Source organism: Xyrauchen texanus, chromosome 39 (genome assembly GCF_025860055.1).
Source record: "Xyrauchen texanus isolate HMW12.3.18 chromosome 39, RBS_HiC_50CHRs, whole genome shotgun sequence".
NCBI lineage: Eukaryota > Metazoa > Chordata > Actinopteri > Cypriniformes > Catostomidae > Xyrauchen > Xyrauchen texanus.
In genome coordinates, this window is record NC_068314.1 from 6,555,607 (window position 1) to 6,579,431 (window position 23,825).

The window sequence follows — 23,825 nt, forward strand, 5'->3', positions numbered from 1 at the left end:
TAATTTCTCAGATGCAGCCTTATTTAGGATAGTTTGATGCTAGGGTCATGAGGTGGTTTAATTTTCATTGAGTCCTGACTCCAAGTTGGGGGCATGTCAATCTAACATGATCACACTGGAAATGTACATGTAACTTCCATTAGTTAATGTACCCTGAAACCCCATTCTGCCAAACTACTAACAAGTGCCATTCCCCATCTGAACGTTTTGCATCAATGAAACAATGTTCACCTCCCAGTAGTGCCATTGATAGAGCGTTGTGTGAGCACTCTCTGAGAATTGGGTTGTTGTACCCTTTGGAAACCAGGAAGTTATCACATTCACATAAACAATGTTGAGTGTGATTTGAAGGTTGCATTTTTCACTCAAAAATGACATGTTCACTCCTTTAACAGTAGGTTTAGGGTTGGGGTTTACGTTAGGGCATATGGTTAATAAAACATGCATTCCTGTTTACTGTATTACATCATTTACAAAAAAAATCCAACTCGCTTTTTGGTGCTACTCTGTGGACATTTTGTGTGGAAACTCGAGGTTACACATGCCCATACGTTTAACAACACATCCAGCTTCGGCCACTAGGGGGGGCGTGATTGAGGTAAACACAGACCGATTTCAGCAGCAGAACTTTCAACTGTTGCTAAATTCACATTGTGATCAGTCTGGTCTTTCAAAAAAGTCCAATTGCTATTGGTAATAAGCTGTAATTGTGAATACTGTCTCTACAAATAGTTAATGGACATGTTGAAAAAAATAAACTGAAACGTGTCCATAATATTTCGACCCAAATCACTTGAATCACATTGTAATTGCGACTTCTGAACTTGAGGTTACCAAAAACCTGCCAAAATAGGCTGCAAACATAAACTTTATTTGTTACATACTTTATGCAATAAAAAAAAAAAAAGCAGGGAGCTGGAAAAGTACATTTGAACACATGATGAATGATGATAGATGTTGAAAGAGAAAATGGGTGAAACCTCATCTATTCCACAACTACTACAGAACATTCTGTAACAGATACAAATATAAGCAAATGTTTTCCATTTTAGAACCTGACCCATAAAGAAATCTCATATAGCCATGGTTATGGTTCTTATATTTAGAGCATATGTACATTTCCAAATACCACTAGCATTTGGAGAAAATATGTATATGAACAAGGATGTGATTTTTTTATTTTGGTATATACTGTACATACTGTATATTGCACATATGTGTTTTGCATATATTGCTATATATCAGATTTTAGTATGGAGAAAGATCTAAAATGCTTCAAAGATCCATTTATTAGTGAAGTTTCAGGGACAATTAAACTACACTGGGATATGAAATTTGTTAAAAATATTTTTTACAACATATGCAATATATGTAAACATATTAAAATATATTCTCAGACTGAATACTGCACATCCTGTTGGTTTATTTTTTTTCAAGATAAGCGTAATAGTAATAAATAAATACATTTTATTAAAATCACTTAGAATTCACAAAAACTGTAAATGAAATAAAACCCAACAATGATTACAGGACATGAAATATCAAAAGCAAAGGATAATTTAAAATGTTTAAAGAGTTGCGGGGCCTAAAATAAACTCACTTCACAACTAACGTTTAAAGCCAGATGCGCTTTATCAACATATTAAAATGACTGTGAAAGCACACTTACAGAAGATGTTACTTTTAGTTGACTGCAACAACTGTGCGAGGCGAGATACCCCATATTTTAGCGACTCGCACCCAAACTGCACCCGAATGTGTAGCAAATTTAGAGAAATTGACATGAATCACAGACAGATTCAGAGTGAGTTGGAGATGCATCCAGCTATAGACTCGCATCAGGTTCAACTACTGGTGAGTTGTGTGAGATAACATGGACGCATCTAGTGGACTCTCCTGGGGGAAACAGCGCACGTGATCACCTCAATGGAGGGGAAAGGTGCTATGTGCAAGTGGAACACCCGGTCAGACATTCTGCATTCCCGAGTTCTACGGGCTCGGACCTGAGAGAACATACTCAACCCTGAGATTGTAAAATCTCATAAAGGTATTGGGTGTTTCCCAGCCTGCTGCTCTGCATATGTCATATGCCATTGTCAGTGCCCACAAGGATGCCACATTTCCTGTTGATTGTGCTCGAACCTGCAAGGGAGCGGGCACAGCCTGGGCGTGATAGGCCAATGCGATGGCATCAACGACCCAGTGGGAGAGCCTCTCTTTGACAGCATTCCCTTTCCGCCAGGGAGAGGCTGCCGCGAGGAGCGTGAGATCCGAGAACCAAGTCCGTGTGGGCCAGTAGGGGGCCACCAGAGTGACTTGTTCCTTGTCCTAACTGACCTTGCACAGCACCTGTGCAAGTAGCCTCATTGGGGGAAATGCGTATTTGCAAAGGGTGCTGGCATCTTAGCCATGCGTAAGGGGACCATCGTTTTTGACGTACCTGGGGAGGCAGGTAGTGTGTCATCCAGAGGCAAAAGCATGTCCGAGGCTTTGGTGCTGAGAGAAGGCTGTGAGTGGCTCCCGGACCCGAGGAACCAATTGTCTAGCCGTAAAGGCTGTGGGGAGGACAGAGTGTTTCAGTCCAGCCCCACGCTGACAGCTGCATGGGCAAGCATGTCGGCCATCTGGGTGTCAGCCTCTTTGCGACTTTGCGTTACGACCCGAAGGCAGCAGTCCAGTCGAGTCTTCCGTGTCAGATGCTGGAACATTCTCCGATGTAGCGGCGAACTCATCATTCAGCTCGGTGGGCTCCGAGTGTGCCCAGCAAAACCGAGCCTTCAACACCAACTTTGTATTGCTCTTTTAGAGAAAATAAACTATATTATAGAAAATACTCTCTTCTAGCAGGGATGTCGAAGCGCCCAGGGGCAAAGCTGCACTGCCGTGCAGAGAAAGAGAAAGCCGCTGATATGCGCCATAGATCCAACAGCATACGCGGTGAGTGGAACAGTAAGTGATCTCAGCTCGCTGATTGCACAATCGCTTGGCCCCGAAGAAGAAATCTGATTGGACAGATGCATGATTCCCTCCTTTTATACCCGTATGTCTGGGGGAGGGACATGCAAATTCTGTCTGCCAATTGGAAAATGGAGCTCACAAGTGCTTTGACCTTTGGGGGCAGTGTTTTTAATTTTGATAAGCACAGACTGATTTTAGCTAAAGAAAAGTCAACCTACCATTTCCGATTTCACTGTGAGATCAGTCTGATTTTGTCAAAATGGGATAATTCACACTTTCAAATTTTACATATGTGTGTGTGTGATTCTTGTACATGAATTCCGAGAGATTTATGGCATTTATGCATTTTTTTTTCTGAAAGTTCTTAAAATGTACCCCACAGTGTAATTTCCAGCACATTTCAGATTCTGTATTGTGTTTAATACAATTCTGTTGTTGAAATTACAATTTTAATGTTTTTGAAATAAAATGGAGGTATTATTTGTTTAATTTCATAACTAACATTTTATTCATCTTAAATACAGATAATTATATAATATTTTCAAATTTTTGGCATAATTTGGAAAAATTACATCTAAATTGTAAAAATATAAATGTTATTCTTACAAGTTATATTTAACTATTTTTTTCTTTGTTTCTTGAAATATCTCATATTTCATCTCAAGCATACACTTCACTGACACATTTGTTGACTTGCTTAAAGTACACTAACTTTTAAATAAACTTGGTGGGGAAAATTGCTAAGTGTGGTGGAAATGGGGAATAATTGTTTTTTAATTGATACAAATAATTTTCACACAATAAATATTAAAATGTTTTTTTTTTTCACTCTTTGTTTAGAATGTCATAGTTTAAACATGATAATTTGTATTTTTATAATGGATTTTCATAGTTTAATATTGAATGTCTGGGTCTGGGAAAGGCAAAAAAATAAAAAAAGTAAATAAATAAGCCTGGTAAAAAGTTTGAAAGTTTTAATGTGATCTTTATATATATATAGTTTAATGATAAATGATATACAGTTTAATGATAATAAAAATCAACCCCCTGGACATGCAACTTTAATAATTTCCTACAAATAATTCCCAAAATAAGTCAAAAAGTCTCGAAGGCTAAAAAAGACACTTGTGACAAATGGCTGGTAATAAAAATTATCTTTGTCACACTGTGAGCACACATCAAAAAACAACGATTTTGATTAAACCAATACATTTACACTTAAGTATGCCAGTCAACCGAGATTTTAAACAGTCAATTTAAGTTTAGCGCATCAGGGTGTGTGCATACACTTCACTTAGTTGCTCAGTAAACAAAAAGCCTTATCAAAAGCAAATGACAACCAGTGGTCCATAATCCATTTTATATGTTTGACATTCAAGTGTTTTCTTGTTTCTAGAAAATGGATCTTAAAATTATGATAACTGCAGGGAGCCTGTCTTGAAAGTACAGCGTTTGCTCCAAACACATTAACCATGCTTGAACTCCACTCAGTTTTTTTTTCTTTTTTCCTTTGGTTTGTGTTGTTGCCAATCCATCTTTGAGAGTACCCCCTCCTGTTCAGAGTAATGACTGAATGAGTGTTTGGCTTTTCTGTCGCCTAGAGCCAGGCAGCGGCGAAACATGGCTTCATTACTGCAGTGTGGGGCCAAACTTTCAGTGTCAACTTCCAGGAGAAAGATTTCCACTAAATGAATGAATGAAAGCTGCTAGCATTCCATTTTGTGACTAATAGATGACATTAGTCATGTTTAGTAACATAAGTAACAATTAAGAAATATGAATTAGTTGCATGTAATGTGTATGAACATTATTACCATACGGTGTTGTAATACTGTTATTCTATTTGTTCCTAGTAAAGACCTCACTGATAAATCTAAATCTATAAACTGCCTCACAACAATCTTTAAATTAGTAAAGTAATGTTATAACACGATTCCTTTTTCTTTCAATTTATCATATTGCATTGTTGGAATAAAAAATGTAGTATATTAATTCTAATAATATGCTGTTTTTAATCCAAATAAAATTTGTTTCAGACACAATCTGAAATGCATATGGGTTTTTGCGGTGTCTTTAAAGTTTTTTTTTTTACAGATCAGCTTAGTCTTACCATTTTTTTTTTTCCATGTTGCCATATACCACCACTGTAGGCATACCACACTGGAAAAAATGGCATAAAGCATTACTTACTTTAATAGTGTGTCATCAATTATATTATTGTTATTATGTTTAAACATTTATTAAAATGCAAATATAAATATTTAAAATACATATATATATATATATATACACGCGACCCGACTTCGGATAAGCGGTTGAAGATGGATGGATGGATGGATGGATATATATATATATATATATATATCTCCCGATCAGCCACAACATTAAAAGCACCCGCCTAATATTGTGTATGTCCCCCTCGTGCCGCCAGAACAGCTCTGACCCGTCGAGGCATGGAATCCACAAGACCTCTGAAGGTGTCCGTGCTGTGGTATCTGGCACCAAGTCGTTAGCAGCAGATCCTTTAAGTCCTGTAAGTTGCAAGGTGGGGCCTCCATGGATTGGACTTGTTGGTCCAGCACATCCCATAGATGCTCAGTCGGATTGAGATCTGGGGGATTTAGAGGCCAAGAACTCTTTGTCAAGTTCCTGAAACCATTCCTGAATAATATTTGCAGTGTGGCAGGGCACATTATCTTGCTGAATGAGGCCACTGCCATCAGGGAATACATTGCCATGAAGGGGTGTACGTGGTCTGCAACAATCTTTAGGTAGGTGGTACGTGTCAAAGTAACATCCACATGAATGCCAGGACCCAATGTTTCCCAGCAGAACATTTCCCAGAGCATTACACTACCTCCGCTGGCCTGCCGTCTTCCTATATTGCATCTTGCTGCCATCTCTTCCCCCGGTAAATGATGCACACGCACCCTGCCGTCCACATGATCTAAAAGAAAACGTGATCCAGTTATGATGCTCACGTGCCCACTGAAGGTGCTTTTGGTGGTGGACAGGTGTCAGCATGGGCACTTTGAATGATCAGTGGCTATGCAGCCCCATACACAGCAAGCTGCGATGCACTGTGTGTTCTGACACCTTTCTTTCATGGCCTGCATTATATTTTTCAGCAGTTTGTGCTACAGATTCCGTCACATGGAATTCAAAAACTGACTGTTCACTTGCTGCCTAATATTTCCCACACCTTGAACAGGTGCCATCGTAATGAGTTAATATTACTGATCATATATATATATGTGTGTATGTGTGTGTGTGTGTATGTGTGTGTGTGTATATATATATATATACTGTATATAGTTACAGATTATGATTTATGTTTGACGTGTTGAATAAAGGAACACAGCTATTTTCTATGGAAAGTGTGCAAAATTACTTCTAACAGTGAGGATAAACTACAAACAAAATATAAAGTATAACAATATTTAGGGATAAATTATAATTCTCCCAATTTGCAATGGTAACGAGTTGCCAAATGCAATAAAAATGTTTATTTTGTATTATTTTATGTAATAAAATAATAATAAAAAAAAAATAAAATAAAAAATCAAGTAAAAAAATATTCCACCATTAGAATATAGCAGAGAGTTCTGAAAGGAGTCTAGTATGAGGAGCTCAGTTGATATTAGTCCCCAGTATAGTCTCTAGGGGGCAGCATTCTCCTACATCTACACAATTCATCGCCACAAATCCGTCGAAATTACATTCCACACTGATAGAAACACGCGGATCGGTTTTCTCCCAGACAATTACTGTAATATTTTCCAATGTAGGTTAGGGAGAGAATTTTGCACAGTCTTTGGACTTTAACTTTGAAATACCCCATTTCACTGAAAGCAAGAAGTGCAGTATACTGCAGGTCATTTCACTGAGGGTCAGATTGCAACTGAACATTTTTACAAATGAGAGAGATGAGGGTTTAATTAAGCATTTCATTACTGTGCTCTCATAAAGGAGACAATGTTTAGGAAATATGGGCCATAGATGATGCAGCTGTTTCAATAATTGCTGTCTGTTATCAGAAAAGATGAAAATAAAATAAATGATGTATTGGGATTGTGTAAAGTTTCAAGCTAAGGAAAACACTTATTACTAAATCAGCCACATCGATATCAGTTAGGATGCTGCAAGACAGCTGCAAATGTAGGCAGTGGACAGCAAATAGCTCACTGCCTCACTCAGTTTTGTTTCAGAGCAAATGTTTCGTAAATGTGCATTTTTAATGTTATTCAAAGCCAGCAGAACGAACAGAAAATCCTAACAACAAACTCTGTGTGCCTGGCCCTCACACACTCTTTACATTAAATGAAAGGAAGTGGAAATCCTATTAGCGCTCTGGTGCCTGGCTCTCTCCCCCTCGCTTTCTGAGACACGTCTGATTTTAACGCTGAGAGCAAGTCTGTAACATCCGCATGACCTCGAGTTTTGCATCATTGCTTGTGCTTGGACAACTGTGTGTGAAACATTCAGAAATTAACCCCTACGGCGTCCACAGACATCCTAATACCCAAATTTTAAAGCCTGTGGGGCTGGTTTCGTCACACGTTCTAAACCAAGCTCCCAGAGGGTGTCTTCAAAGGGATAGCTCACCCAAAAATGAAAATTCTTTTTAGAATGAACATTATATGAATACATTTTTGCAAACTGAGTTTTACGTTCCACGTTCTACGTTTCACCGCAGTTTTCTTATGAAATTAACGCTGTTTTATTCACACTCACAAGAGTACAATTTGTGATTATGCCTTATAAACACTTATTTTTCGCTCTTATCCTCACACACTGCTATGTTATGATGTATTGGACTTGGAACTTGGAAGACCCAAGTTCAAGACAAGTCAAGCCTGCAAACTGACACGTGAGACAAAAGTGTCATAGAAGCGACACAAATTTAAGTGATTGCTTCAGAAAATTGTATTTTTATATCATATTTCCTTTTAGGACACTATCTGTAAGATTTAGCCGTTGGTTATGGGTAAGCACGTCTCTTTTGTTAACTTCTCATTTGCTTTTTGGACACTATTAGTTAGGTTTAGTTTAAAGTTTTAGGTTAGGGAGGTACATTTTACTCATTAAAACCACCATCTAATATTCACCTTAAAAACCTTGTCTGATAAAGACACCATTTCAATTGCTTTTGGCGCCCCCCGCTGGAAATTTCACTAGGAAACTGCAGCAAAACGTGTAATGAAGCATGTAATTTCATGTTGCCATGGTAACTTCAATTTCTTGAGTTCAGGCTGGAACTATCCCTTCAAGTAATTAGCCCCCACAATGCCCACAGACATACCTGAAATTCAAAGCACATGGGGGTTCATCTTTAATACTTATCTGGAGTCAGTCGCCCCTACAAATCACAACCCGTGGCATTACAGAAATCAGGAACTTGGTTTCACATCAGTCTAAAGGGAGCGTACTAACTCTTTTAATCATTGAGGTTGAAAATGAGGCTGTCAGACTTTTAGCTTCTCTTATCCTGTGTGAGTCAGAAGTGGGTAGGTGGCACATTTGAATCAGTGCCAGTCAAGAGAAGCAGTGTGCCATGCAATGCAAAAATGGGTCACAGAGCGTCTGTTGCAGAGATAAACCAGTAGAGGCTTTTTATGCTTACTTTAAAATAACAGATATGTTGTATGTTTGCCCAGGGACGTAATAAAGTCAACATGAAATTAAAATTGACCGTATTTACTCACTTAAAACACATTCCTAGTGTTATTGTGCACAATTTATAAATGCAAATTATTCCAAAGGGGAAAAAAAAACATTTGTCATGGTAATCTTTCATCAAAATGTAATAACTTGGTCCACCCCTGAAACGACTTTCCTTTTCTGCTGATTTCACAGAGGCTACTTTAATTTCAACCAATGAATGCCAGCAGTGTTTCAGTAGGGGAGTTGTCTTCCACAATAGAGTGCAACAGTCTGATTCCGGATGAAAAAAATTGCATTAATTTACTTCACTGGCGAATATATTTTTAACAATAACTTTGTATCCTTTAAAGACAGATCTACCATGAGCTCGGAGGTTGTAAATCGATGATACTCACCTCTGTTGAAGTCTTCAGTCCATGTTATTTCATCTTGATTATTAAAACAAAATTTATTTAATAGCACAATTCCTTGTAGAGAACTAAACTACCCATGATCCTGAAGGGAAACAATATACCAATCAGAAAATAGCTGCAAACAAAGTGCGGCAAAAGAGCTCTGCAGAGTTTCTCATAAAATTCTTTAGTTTAGTTTAAATTAGACAGCTTATATGTCCTTGTACAAATTTAGTATGTATATTTTTACTGTTGGTTGTTTTCTGTAATTCATTGTAAACAAAACCTCACCTTTTTAACCTGGCCATCATGACTTTTGTTTTCTACAATTGAAGGCTTCTTATGTTGGTCCCAAACTTGGGTCGTAACATAAATTGGGGGCTCATCCAAGGGCACTGATAGTGTTGGAAGAGATAAGAGGCTTAGCCCCCAGAGGACAACGTCCCAAAATGTTTTAAATATGTTAAAATGTATTTAATTGGTAGTGTATACTGGTAGTGTATACTATACCAACACCTTCAATATTCTACATGTATTGCATTTTTTACATTTTGAACAAACACAATTATGACACAATCACACAAGGAAAGAAAGAGTGTGGTGCTAAACTGATTTAAAAATTAGAAATTAATCATATTTATTTGTTTACATGGCATGGAGGTAAATTACCCTCTCTAATGTATTTACATTGTGATGATGATTATTCACTTGTTAACTTAAAAAAAATCCTAATCAATGATTATCTGTAGCTTCATATTAGTAATAAATCACTTTTCTTTTTGAATTGGTTTAGTAATAATATTCTCATTGATATCCTGCGGCTTAAAGGTGGGGTATGTGATTTTCTTTTTTGACCATTTTTTCAAAATAACTTGAAATCCTATTCCTAACCCACTTACTGGCTGTAAATTAGAAGCACTGAAATGAAAATTAAGCAATTTAATCATCTGTGGAACGGGCAGGACTCGAAAAACTCCAGCCAATCATTTTCAAGACCATCTAGAATCATTGGACAGAAAATGTGTCAATCAAACGGTCATACCATGCCCCCCTCCCCCCACCACCCTGGCGCGCGTGTCCCGTTCGTGCGCATACTCAAAGCTCGTGACCCAGTAACAGGAAGCGATTGTATTTATGTATGGAGAATAGAGCTTTTATAGTGCTAGTGGGGTTGTTCCACATTTCTATGAATCCTGTTTTGAATAGAAGACCGCTGTACAGACGCCAGGGCTGGCTATGTTCTTTTTTTTTACAGTTATGAGAAAATCAGCTCTACACCTTTCAAGAGTGGTATGCGAACCCCTCCTCCTGCTGTGTCAACAATTTGCTCTGAAAAATTGTCTGACAGGTGAATGCACTGTTTGACTAGTGAGTCTAGAACACTGCTAGAACACTGCACATCTGAGTTTTCGCTCGTGCATGATTGCGCGTCCATGTTTTTCGAATGGGTGGAGTCAGGGCCAGCGTTGGAGGAGAGAAGGTAGGACCTTAGAGTTGTGTATTTTCAAAATCTGCCGGCCGTTTTGCAAATCACATACCCCACCTTTAATTACCATGACCAGTTATGTGCCCTTTCAAAATCTTCCCTAAAGTATAATTTTGAGATGACAATTTTAATAACCTCTTTATGTATAATTGTTTAATTAGAAAATCTATTACAGCATATATGCTTTTGAATGGTTAGTTACTGTATTTATGAGGTCAATTGGAATCTGGATTGGCCGCTTCCCCATAAATGTATTGATGATAAAATTAGAGAGATGTATTTTAATGTAAGTATTTTGACAAAATTAAGAAAAGTTTTACTTTTTGTAACAAAGATGAGATGATGAAACACATTTTGTAAATGTGTTTGAGCAAATTGCCTCTCAGAAAAAAATGGTATCTGACATACAGTATGTATGAACGTTTTTGATATTATTTTATATTACAACAACAAAAACTCAATATATAATATACAGATTTAATATATTGTCCATTTATGTATTATTTTTGGATAAGTTTTCATTTAAAAATATAAGTATATATAATAAGTGTAATGTATAAGAATCAATTTTGATTTTAATTCTTACGATACACTTTTATTGGGCATTAAGAAAAACAAATCATGTTAATGAGTACTGTTGATATGCAGTATAACCACTTATAATTTTTTTCCCTCTGGCTGTTGTATTTTTATATTTTTTTTACTTCATCTAGCTCTTTATAATGTGCAATAAAATTGTCCCGTTACAATGTGCAGTACGTGCGGTTATATATATATAGTTATAACATATTTCATTGAATAATGTTAATTAATTTCCCCCATATAATGTCTAATTACAGCTTAAACTTATTAGGTTATATTGTATTTCACTGAACAGTGGATAATACCTGGTTTTGAATGTATATTTCCTCATCAGGTCTTTGAAACAATGAAGGTTTGTTGAAACCTGCCAAGTGGCAACAGTCCCACCAGAACAGGTAGTGATCAAAGAGCTTTAAAACTAGAGGTCTGCACGGGCCTTAAAATGAAACACGATCCCGACCCGTACCAGAGGCTGTGTTGCCCAACCCTATCCTACTAGGCCCAAACCAACTTAAAAAACTGCCCCAAACCTGGCCCAAAACCCTGTCGGGTTCTTGGGTCCCATCAGGCCCGGGTCGGGTTCCAGACCTCTATTTAAAACTCAGCTGACAATAGTATCTGCTGTGAACTGAATGAACGAGCAAACAATGATCTACCAAGGCCAGCGCACATTGCTTGTCATTACGGACAGACATACTACTGGCAACAATGTCATTCAATGTATTTTATTTATGAACTGAAATGTGTGTGAATCTTCAAGAAAAGATCAGGGACTTGGGACAATACAGCAGGCGATTAAGACCCTCCTCGCAACACACCTGGGCTCTTCCAGGATTTGAACCCGAGACCTCTCTCATCCCAAGCAAAAATCATACCCCAATTCCACTATTTCATTGGCAGCCTCACACAGGAAAACCAAGAGCAAGATCATGTATCACAACCGTTTTATATTTATTTCCTCAATGCTCTATGGGATTAACTCCCTTGTACTTTTGTATTTTCAAATACAGTTTTATCCTTCAAATGAAAGTTTATAATGTTGTGATTCACCTCACAGCTGGTTGGTTTGGTTAAAGGCTTAGAACTCTTTTATGAAGGATTTTATGAAATCCCTGTTTAAAAAAATTAATGAGCAAGACTCTTCCATAAAGATGGCTAAAAAAGTAGACGGGAACTCCGGGCAAATTTGCAATCAGGCTGGCTTCATGCCAGTGCAGAATACCCACTTTTCATGATCTAATCAATTTCAGATGGATAAAATAATGTCCCAATAATGTTTTTCTTGTAGAATATTCTGTAACATTTTATCCTTACTTCCATTTACATTACATCCTTTATGTAATGGGTATTGAACACGATTCCTTGTTGATTTTAATTTGATTGTTCTGATATATTATACCCAGAATTTACTGTTACAGTTTACCAAAAAATTACAATTATGCCGTAATATAATCACCCTCATGTCGATCCAAACATGTGTAACTTTCTTTCTAATGTGGAACACAAAAGGAAATATTTAATGAATATTGCTGACCATTCATATGCTTTTCGAAAGCATATGACTGGTTTAGGTGAGAAACAACTTGCAATATAAGTCATTATTCAGTGAGAAGCTTGATGTCTGTTGCATGTTCATGTGCCATAGAAAAGTTTGTTCATAGTGCCATTGTCAGGTGTATTTTGTTAATGTTTTTCATGGCTTTTATTTTGAAATTCTAGTTCACAGTTCTAAGCGCATGTTTATGTGTCTTGTTTTCATTGGTTGATTGTCTTGTTATCTTGTTTAGAGTTCTTTGTGTTTACTGGTTACTTTTGTCATGTGGCACCTGTGGCTCAGGTGGTAGAGGGGATTGTCCATGCTGAAGAGTCCTTGGGCAAGACACTGAAACCCAAGTTGCTCCCAATGGCAGGCTAGCGCCTTGCATGGCAGCTCTGTTGTCATTGGTGTGTGAATGTGTGTGTGAATGGGCGAATGAGACGCAGTGTAAAGTGCTTTGAATATCGCTAAGGTTAAAAAGGTGCTACATAAGTACAGACCATTTACCATGTGTTCTCCCATGTCGTGTATTTAACCCTCATATTTTCCATGGTCCATTGTCAGGTATTGATTGATGATTGTTGAATGTAACTTTGGTTATGTTTGGTAAAGTTATCATGTCAAGTCAAGTACAGTCTAAGCAAAGTCAAGTTTATTTTCATGTTAATTGTTCACATTTATGTTTAGTTTAGTTTAGTTTAGTTTATAGTTGGGGCTTTGGATATCACGTATGTAAATAAATTGCACTTGGGTTTTCATTCCATCATTATCGTCTTCGTCATTGCCATTGCCAGCAACAAACATTACAGCCATGTGTGTTGAAGCATGTTGCATTGTTTTAAGTGTTAGATTTTCACAAAAATGACTTATTTTAATTTTGAAGAATAAGGGTAAATTATGACAGAATTTTAATTCTTGGTGAATTCTATCAAGCAAGTCTTTTCCTATACTATGTAAACAAAGACCTCAAACTCTAACTATCAATCATATTTAATTAATCACTCCCTCCTTTTCAAACAGATTTAAAGCTTATGGTGCATGTGCAGAAGAGCATGGGAACAGAGCAGAGAGACATGCAAGTTCAGTTCGGCTGGCGAATTAAAGGTGAGTGGGGTCGCATTACGATGTGTGCATATTAATCTGCAAGGAGGCCATATCGATCAGCTTATCAAAGCTTTCTTAGCTGCAGAAGTTCACTACAAACATAACAGATGTGGCTTCCTCTGTACACTTGTGAACAGACTGACAAAAAAACTGGTCGGAAAGAAAGGGGCACAGCACAGTAAACAGCTGTGAGATGCTGACTCAAAACTCACTGGAGCATGCTTTCTTCTGAAAGCAAGAGGACATTTGATTGCAGTAAACTAGATTTGGATTGAAATGTCACATATTTTTCCATAATCTCTCATGCCTGAATACATGAATGTCACTGATGTGTTTTGTGTTTATTTGTAATATTGTGCCAATATATAGTGTTTTACTGAGTTGTTTAAAGACATTGCAGTTTAGGGTTAGTTAATGCAAAAATTTGAATTCTGTCATCATTTACACACCCTTATGATGTTCCAAACCCTGTAAATGTTTAAGTAAATCTTTACATAAATATTCCCTTTGTTATGGGTTTACAAAGGGGTTTATTAATGACTAATAATGCATTGTAAATCACTGAAATGCAGGGGTATAAAGTAACAAATTACAAATATTCACGTTACTGTAATTAAGTAGTTTTTCCTAGAAATTAATTTTTTATTTTGAGTAGTTTAAAAATTGTATACTTTTACTTGAGTTTATTTCAAGTGCTGTAACTGTACCTTTATTGCACTATTTTCCCACTATCTGTGTTTGCTACTTCCCTGTCCTGATTTTATTTTTATCTTTCAACATGATTGGCTAGGGAGAGTCTCCTGACTCCTGTCAAATCAAATCACACACCTGAACAGCAGCAACAGATTTGGCGCCATCTGTTCAAGCGCAGGTCACCTGAACATCACGGCAGCACCTAAAAGGGCATTTCTCAGTGAAAAAGGCCAATTGCTTGATTGTGTCATGTGAGTTTAACTTGCTCAAGCCAGATATCAGCATTAATCCTGCCTCTAATTTGAAGAAACATATCGAGGTAAATTTCATTTTTCTTCTTACTAGATTCTGTGTGTTTATAATGTAACCTGTAAATGATCTATCTATAACTGAGATTATTGGGTTTGATATGAGAGATTAATGCAATGTTATCAATAGGGCTGTGCAATAAAATTATCTTGATGTTTATCTGAAATAAAAATTGAGACGTCTGCGATATGGATGATGAACTTCTGAGTAATTTTCTATACTTAGCCTATGTTCAACATCTAGAACAGGGGTGTTCATTACATCAATCACGATTGCAATACAACCACTGGTTGGTTGATCAAAAGATTGACTTTTTATTTCCTGATGTCTATGGCTACCGGCTAATGTTTGAGCGCTAATGCGGTTTGCGACTAAATGATCAAATACACTTTATAAATCCGCAAATGCCCTTCTTGATGAGACGCTAATGTAAACGGAGTCAGTTTGGTCTGCATCAGAATGTTAGACTTGAAGTGTACATGTAATCAAACTGAGCACTGTCTAGTAGGCTATGTCATATAAAGGCTATTAATCAAACAACAATAACAAAAAACGAGAAAACCACTCACTACTTTTGGCTAAATAACTTGAGTAGCTTTAAAAGTATTAATGTAATAGAATAAAACATTAATATTTTTTAATAATATTGTTAGTTTTTTAAAGCCCGATGTGGCCCCTGTACCAAATAACTGCTCTACCCCCTCTATTGTGCAGGACATAACGCACCAAGTGACCCTGCTATTTTAGTGGGTTTTCATAATTGTATTTGTTTTTTTTGCATTCCTTGCATCGTTTTGAACATGTATTATGCACAACAGTAACTCTCTCTGTCGGCATTAAGGAAAATATATACCCTAAACATAAAATTATTTTAATGTAATTGTTTCATACATTATGATATTGAAAATAACTTTTTCATCTTTCCATGTTTGTAATCATGTCACCCTTTTATTTATTTTTTTTCCATCAGATTCATGTAGTGTTTAAAGTATCATACATAAGTGATGTATTTTAAAAGCTGTCAATCACAAACTCCTATAAAATACCTATATGTTTTATTCTTTCTGGCAAACAGCCATAAAAGGGAATGTAAATGATGGTATGTGTAATTTAAATTACAGCATCAAGTTTTTTATTATTAAGGGGCATAGCTTTCACAACTCTGTACTCAATACACACGACTCATGAGTACTTTTAAATTAGCTATTCTTTTACTCTTACTTGAGTAGTTTTTAGGACAGGTACTTTTACTCTACTCATACTACATTTTTTAATATGTAACAGTACTTTTACTTGAGTATTATTTTTCAGAACTCTTTCCACCCCTGCTGAAATGTGCTTATAACAATATGCATAAAAAGGGTGACTATCATGCAATACCTGCCAAATATTGAGACCCATGTAAATTTACCTCATTAACCGCAACATTAGTAACATATAACATGCACCTTAAATGTAAAGTGGACACATGTAAAGCCTTAATTAAGGAGTTTACAACATTAAAAACCTGAGTGCATAAAGTTCAGTATGGTTTCATGGTCATCAGAGTTTATGATATCATGCTAATGATCATGTAGACCTGAAAAGTGTGATGTTGTTGTTGTTCCCCGTCTGTCACTCAGTCGACGTTGTGTCGCTGAGTTGACACTAGGGGTCGCTCCTGCGGAGCACGGCCATCTCTGATTTTGAGAAAAGGCCAATGAGAATTGGCGTGTGGAATTTGCATGCCACTCCCCCGGACATACGGGTATAAAAGGAGTGACGCTGCAAATACACATCAGATATCTTTTTCGGAGCCGAGAGAGCAGTCATAGAGCTGAATTCCTCTGCTGTTCCAGTCATCTCTGCAAGCTGTTGGCTTTACGGCGCTTTCCAACGGTCCTCCCCCTCGCATACACCCCTGGGCGCTTCAGCAGCTGATAAAAGAGTGAATAACTTCATTTATATATACATTTATACTCTCGTATACATATATATACGGTGAAGCGTCTTTTTCAAGATGTCTTTCCGTTTGTGTGTGTTTCCTGGTTGCGGTCGTTCTCTCTCCCCGTCTGATGGCCACGATCGTTGCCTCTTGTGCCTGGGTGCTACACACGCAGAGTCAGCGTTCGTGGATGGTTCATGCTCTCACTGCGAGAGCATGCCCATGGCTACGCTGTGGTCGCGCCTCGCACCCCAGCCGCTCCCCGACTCGGTCCTTCTACCTACGGGTATGAGGCAGTGTCGGCTAGCGCTGGGGACGATATGGAGCTACCCGCAGGACGGCGACGCCCCCCGCCTCACGGCCGGCCGCCAAGAACCCTAAGAAGGCTTCGAAGCGCCCCTGAGACGGGCAGCCCTGGGACTCAGGGAACTGCACTTCGGGAGCTGGTAAGCAGACCACTCCCTCCCCCGCCGGAGGGGCGGGTGGATAATCCTTATTTCCTTTTGAAATTTATTTCACCGCACGCCCAACGGGCTGCGGTACCCACATTTTCAAAAAAAGAGCAGTTTCCTCAGCCCCGGGGCTCTACTTCAGGTCTCCCCGGTCACCGGTTCTCTTTGGCAGGTACAGCGCCCTGGAACCGGGTCTTCCGCTTCCACGCGTCCAGCCGCGGCACAACTCCGCCCCCGAGCCGACGGTCTCCGCGGGCCACGAGGACGAAATTCTTCCTCCCCGTCCCATGCTGTTCCGGGAGCAGTCACAAGGAGCCAGGTAAGTGCTTCGATGTCCCTAGACTCAGCACCCCGGGCTCTGCCCCGTCGCGAGGCCCCGCCTGCCGGTATGTCTGACACTATAGTCCCCTTGGTCCCTCTCGCTCGGAGTTTGGGGGCGTGGCGTGGCCCAGGTTCAATGGCGTCCACCCCACCACGGTGAGAGGCGAGAACGCCGCTGCCTTGCGTGCGGAAATCGCCTCCCTTCTACAGAAGGGCGCGATGGAGCCTGTCCCTCCAGCCGAGATGAAGAAGGAGTTTTACAGCCCCTACTTCATCGTACCCAAAAAAGGCGGCGGGTTGCGGCCAATCCTCGACCTGCGCAGACTCCCGTTCAAGATGCTTACACAGAGATGCATTCTAGCGAGCGTCCGGCATCTGGATTGGTTCGCGGCGGTAGACCTGAAGGACGCGTACTTTCATGTCTCGATCCTTCCTCGGCACAGACCCTTTCTCCGGTTTGCCTTCGAGTGTCAGGCATATCAGTACAAAGTCCTCCCCTTCGGCCTGTCCCTGTCGCAGAGGCAGCCCTTGCCACACTGAGGGAAGCGGGCATCCGCATCCTCAACTATCTCGACAACTGGCTAATCTTAGCTCACTCGCGAGACGTGTGCTCACAGGGACTTGGTGCTCAGGCACCTCAGCCGCTTGGGGCTTCGGGTCAACTGGGAAAAGAGCAAGCTCGTCCCGGTTCAGAGCATCTCTTTTCACGGTATGGAGTTGGACTCGGTCTCAATGTTGGCGCGTCTCACCAGCGAGTGCACACAGTCAGTGCTGAGCTGTTTGCGTACGTTCAGACAGAACACGTTGGTCCCACTGAAATCCTTTCAGAGGCTCCTGGGGCATATGGCATCATCAGCCACGGTTACACCGCTTTGTTTGATGCAAATGAGACCACTCCAGCACTGGCTGCAGACCCGAGTCGAGAGACGAGCATGGCGCCACGGCACACACCGCGTCCTTGTCACGCAGACGTGTTGCCGCTCTCTCAGCCCCTGGTCAGACCTAGCGTTCTTACGGGCAGGAGTTCCCCTAGGCCAGGTCTCCAGGCACGTCGTGGTTACGACAGATGCCTCCCAACGGGGCTGGGGTGCCGTGTGCAGCGGGCACTCACTCGCCGGCCCTTGGACGGGCCCGCGACTGTATTGGCACATCAACTGCCTCGAGTTGCTGGCAGTACTACTTGCCCTGAGGAGGCTTTTGCCGTTGATCCGGGGCAAGCACGTGTTGCTCCGGACAGACAACACAGCCGTGGTGGCGTATATCAACCGCCAAGGCGGTCTACGCTCTCGCCGCTTGTCACAACTTGCCCGCCGTCTCCTCCTTTGGAGTCAGCACCGACTCAAGTCGCTGCGGGCCACTCACATCCCAGGTTACCTCAACAGCACAGGGGACACGCTGTCGCGGCAGGTTACATCCAGGGGAGAGTGGAGGCTCCACCCCCAGGTGGTTCAGCTGATCTGGAGTCGATTCGGCCAAGCGCAGGTAGACCTGTTCACTTCCCCGGAATCCTCCCATTGCCCACTCTGGTACTCTCTGGACGAGACCCCCCTCGGCACAGATGCCTTGGCACACAGCTGGCCCCCCGGGGCTTCGCAAGTATGCCTTTCCCCCAGTGAGCCTACTTGCACAGACGTTGTGCAAAGTTAGGGAGGACAGGGAGCAGGTCCTCTTAGTGGCCCCTTATTAGCCCTCCCGGATCTGGTTCTCGGACCTCACGCTCCTCGCGACAGCCCCCCCTGGCGAATTCCCCTGAGGAAGGACCTTCTTTCTCAGGGTCAGGGCACCATCTGGCACCCGCGACCAGACCTCTGGAATCTCCATGTCTGGCCCTTGGACGGGACGCGGTAGACTTAGGTGACCTACCACCCGCGGTGGTAGACACGATCACTCAGGCGAGAGCCCCCTCAACGAGGCGTCTTTACGGCCTGAAGTGGCATCTGTTTGCTCAGTGGTGTTCTTCCCGTGGTGAAGACCCCCAGAGATGCGCAGTTGGATCAGTGCTTTCCTTTCTGCAGGAAAGGTTGGAGGGACGACTGTCCCCCTCAACCTTGAAGGTGTATGTAGCCGCTATATCGGCACATCACGATACAGTGGAAGGTAAGTATTTAGGGAAGCACGATTTGATCATCAGGTTCCTGAGGGGCGCGAGGAGGTTAAACCCCCCCAGGCCGCGCCTCGTTCCCTCATGGGACCTCTCCGTGGTCCTTCGGGGCCTTCAGGGAGCTCCCTTTGAGCCCCTTTAGTCAGTGGAGCTAAAGGCGCTCCCTCTGAAGACCGCCCTCCTGACAGCGCTCACCTCCATCAACAGGGTAGGGGACCTGCAGGCGTTCTCTGTTAGTGAACTGTGCCTAGAGTTCGGTCCGGCTTACTCTCTCGTCATCCTGAGACCCCGACCGGGCTATGTGCCCAAGGTTACCACGACCCCCTTTAGGGATCAAGTGGTGAACATGCAAGCGCTACCCCTGGAGGAGGCAGACCCAACCTTTACATTGCTGTGTCCGGTGCGTGCTCTTCGCATCTACTTGGACTGCACGCACAGCTTTAGAAGCTCCGAGCAGCTCTTTGTTTGCTTTGGCGGACAGCGGAAGAGAAGCGCTGTCTCCAAACAGAGGATCGCCCACTGGGTCGTCGATGCCATCACGATGGCATACCACACCCAGCACGTGCCGCCCCCTGCTGGCCTACGAGCCTATTCTACCAGGGGCGTTGCGGCTTCATGGGCGTTGTCCCATGGCGCCTCTCTAGCAGACATATGTAGAGCCGTGTGTTGGGCAACACCTAACACCTTTGCGAGGTTCTATAACCTCAGGGTTGAGCCAGTTTCGTCCTGTGTGTTATCAGGTGACACAAACAGGTAAGTTCGGGTCAGCTGGCCGGGTGTATCGCTTGTGCATAGCACCTTTCCCCTCCCTTGAGGTGAAGACGTGCACTCTTTTCCCCAGTTGCGTTCGCAGGAAGTGTGAACCCTGGACGTTCTTCCTCCCTAGCCTAGCGGCCGTTGAGTCTTCGGAGAGGCTCACTGCTGCCCCGGTACGGGCGTCACTAGGCCCCCGTACTGAAGTAAGTGCTCCACATGTGCTGGTTGCCCCCTTCGGCAACCCCGTGTGATGTATATCCCGCAAAATGGTTTCCCTACCAGCAAACCGTGTCTTCCTTGGACAGAGGGTCCTCTGCCCTGGGTCACCGTGTTTGTAGTAACCCCTCCTCACCTTTGGGTAGGGTCTACCACAGTGCCGTTCCACACGATGTGCTTCCGCTGCTAGCCGGTAAGACTGTGTGTGTATTCCACCTAAACCCCCCCCCCCCCCTCGGGGCCAGGTGTGGTCTCCGCGGTGTCCTCCTCTTTGGAGGGACACCCCCCAGCTTGGACCATTTATATTTGGCCCCCAGCCGAATGATTGTGTTCCTTTTACAGGGGAGAAAAATAGAGAGAAGGCCCCGGCTGGGCCAGCCAGTCCTTATACTTCTGAGCAGTTAGCTGTTCCCCCTAGGTGCAGGGGACCGCTTCATGCCTGCCAGTGTGTTGGGGGTAGTTATGCGACGGCTTGCTGTGCTGGCTACGAGGCACACGGAGGTTTGCCCGTCTCGCACCGCTTGTCTGCGTAACTCGGTTCAGCTCTGTGGCGTTTTCCATGGGACCCCTAGTGTCAACTCAGCGACACAACGTCGACTGAGTGACAGATGGGGAAAGTCTCGGTTACTGACGTAACCTCCGTTCCCTGATGGAGGGAACGAGACGTTGTGTTCCCGCTAGCCACAATACTGAACCATCCGCTGAAAGCGCTGGGTCTTTGGCTCGGCTCCTCAATGCGATACCTGATGTGTATTTGCAGCGTCACTCCTTTTATACCCGTATGTCCGGGGGAGTGGCATGCAAATTCCACACGCCAATTCTCATTGGCCATTTCTCAAAATCAGAGATGGCCGTGCTCCGCAGGAGCGACCCCTAGTGTCAACTCAGCGACGTCTCATTCCCTCCATCAGGGAACGGAGGTTACGTCAGTAACCGAGACGTTTTTCTTTCTCAGATGACCTAAGGTAACTAGGACTAGGTAAAACTATTTTTTTACATCAGCATGAGAAGGAATGTGACAACACAAGTCAATACATTACAGTTGTAAATATACTGTATAAACACAATGTGGACTGTAGAAAAAACTGTCCCTCCTTTTCATCTTACTATAATAGTCTGTTTTTGCTTATTAACTTATTAAGCATTTATAACATGTATGTTAAAATGCTCAGTATTTGGGAAGTATTGCATGCAAATCGTTATAACTGATGTTATAACTGCTTATAAATGATTTACAATGCATTTGTTAATTAATTATTAGTCATTAATGAACCCCTTTATACCCTGTACTAGCAGAACAGTATACAGTTTTTCATTCAAAACTGAAAATTGTCATAATTTACTCACTCTCATGTTGTCCCAAGCCTATGGAACACTAAAGGAGATGTTAGACAGAATGTTAGCCTCACTCACCATTCACTTTCACTGCATCTTCTTTCCATACAATAAAAGTGAAAGGTGACTGAGGCTAATATTCTGTCTAACATCTCCTTTAGTGTTCCACCAAACAAAGTAAACCATAGGCTTGGGACAACATGAGAGTGAGTAAATTATGACAATTTTCAGTTTTGAATGAAAAACTATACTGTTCTGTTAGGACAGATCAGTACAGTGACGTACACAGACCTTAGCAGAGACAGGGGTGGAAGAATAAATAAGGGCACTTTTTTATGAGTAGTAATTATAAATACTTTACTAATTTCGTTGCTTTTTGAGTATTGAGTTTCGAATTTCCTTTATCACAAATAATAGCCAATTATCTTAAGTTTCTCACAAAAAGCACTATGGTATTACACTTGTTTATTTACTTATTTTCAGGCATGTCTGTGATAACCACATGTAAAATGTAAAGATGGGTTGACGTTGGACGTTTGATATTCACAAATAGGTGAAAACTTTGGGTCTGTCTCTAAAGATACATGCAACATTGGAGTATACATTTTTAACTTCAATAGCATTTGATGAAAATTACTTACAGTCATACAACCAACTCCAAAAGGTGCATCTAGGCGTCAGCATTGCGTCACGTCTACATGTGTTTTTGTTCCAATTTTGTGTTAATGTGTTTTATTTTAAAAAGTGTTTCATGTCATGTTATTTCCTGTTTCCCTTTCAAGTCATGTGATTATCCTGTTTCCTTCATGTTCATGTATCCTGTTCCCATTGGTTATAGTCTTGTTATTAGTTCTGTTATTTCATTGGTTCATGGTCATTGTCTTGTTATCTTGTTTATTAGTTCAGTCTTGTGATTGGTTATCTTCATGTGTTCTCCCAAGTTCATGTATTTATACCCTCATTTCTGCCTTGGTTCTTTGTCAAGAATTGTGTGTTGTAACATTGTTTGGATGTTTAGTCAAGTTCATGTTTTGTTTCATAGTTTACCAAGTCATGTAAAGTTATGTTTAGTCAAGTTCATGTTTTTGTGTTGTTTACGTTTAGAGTTAGGGTTTTTGGATTTCACATTTGGAAATAATTTGCACTTACATCATCTTCTTCATCATTGTCAGCATCGTTACACAATACCTGACAAAGGACCAAGGCAAACACGAGGGTATAAATACATGGACTTGGGAGAACACATGCACAAGATAACAATCACAAGTCTGAACTAATAAACAAGACAACAAGACAATGACCATGAACCTATTAAATAATAGAACTAATAACAAGACTATAACCAATGGGAACAGGACACATGAACATGAAGGAAACAGGATAATCACAAACAGGAAATAATATGACATGGAAACACTTTTCAAAATAAAAGACATTAACACAAAACAAAAACACATCTATACATGACACAATGATGCACAAATTTTAGATTTTTTAAATATTATTAAAAATAAACTGTCCATTTATATGTAAACATTTCAATATCTATCGTTACTCTAAAGCTCGTTCAAAATGAAAAAGAAAAAAAAGAAAACAAATTCCACAAGACTGTTAGCGAAGGGTACATTCATATAGAAACCCACTTCAAGGGTTCTGCACTTCAGAGTGAGTATAGCAATCTAAAGCATCTATTGAAAGACAGGAACCATATTTTACCCCCAATGTTTGAACGAATCCTGTTTTTAATGACGTTTCCTGCGTTATTGTGTGGTTTTTTATTTTTATTGCGAGCTGTTGGTTTTGTGCTCTCAGTGAGGGTTTCGTTAATCAAGCCGTCCGGCGACAAATGGCTCATATCCATGCCGAGGTGTTTATCTTTAGCTAATTTCCTGGTGGGATGCCTGTCATGCTGTGTTTAAAACAAGGAACAGGTGTAACAGAACAGGGCTAGGGTCTGAGGACTGTTTCTACTCTATGAGTTTTTATCAACACACC

General features: G+C 41.0%; 1 long non-coding RNA gene across 1 annotated transcript; it reads left to right on the forward strand.

Annotated features, from left to right (window-relative positions):
- The first annotated feature begins 9,860 nt into the window (after positions 1-9,860).
- On the forward strand, positions 9,861-14,594 carry LOC127632660 (uncharacterized). Its single transcript, XR_007969127.1, has 3 exons — positions 9,861-10,494; positions 13,640-13,723; positions 14,514-14,594. It is a non-coding gene; the product is annotated as an uncharacterized LOC127632660 (long non-coding RNA).
- The last annotated feature ends 9,231 nt before the right edge of the window (positions 14,595-23,825 follow it).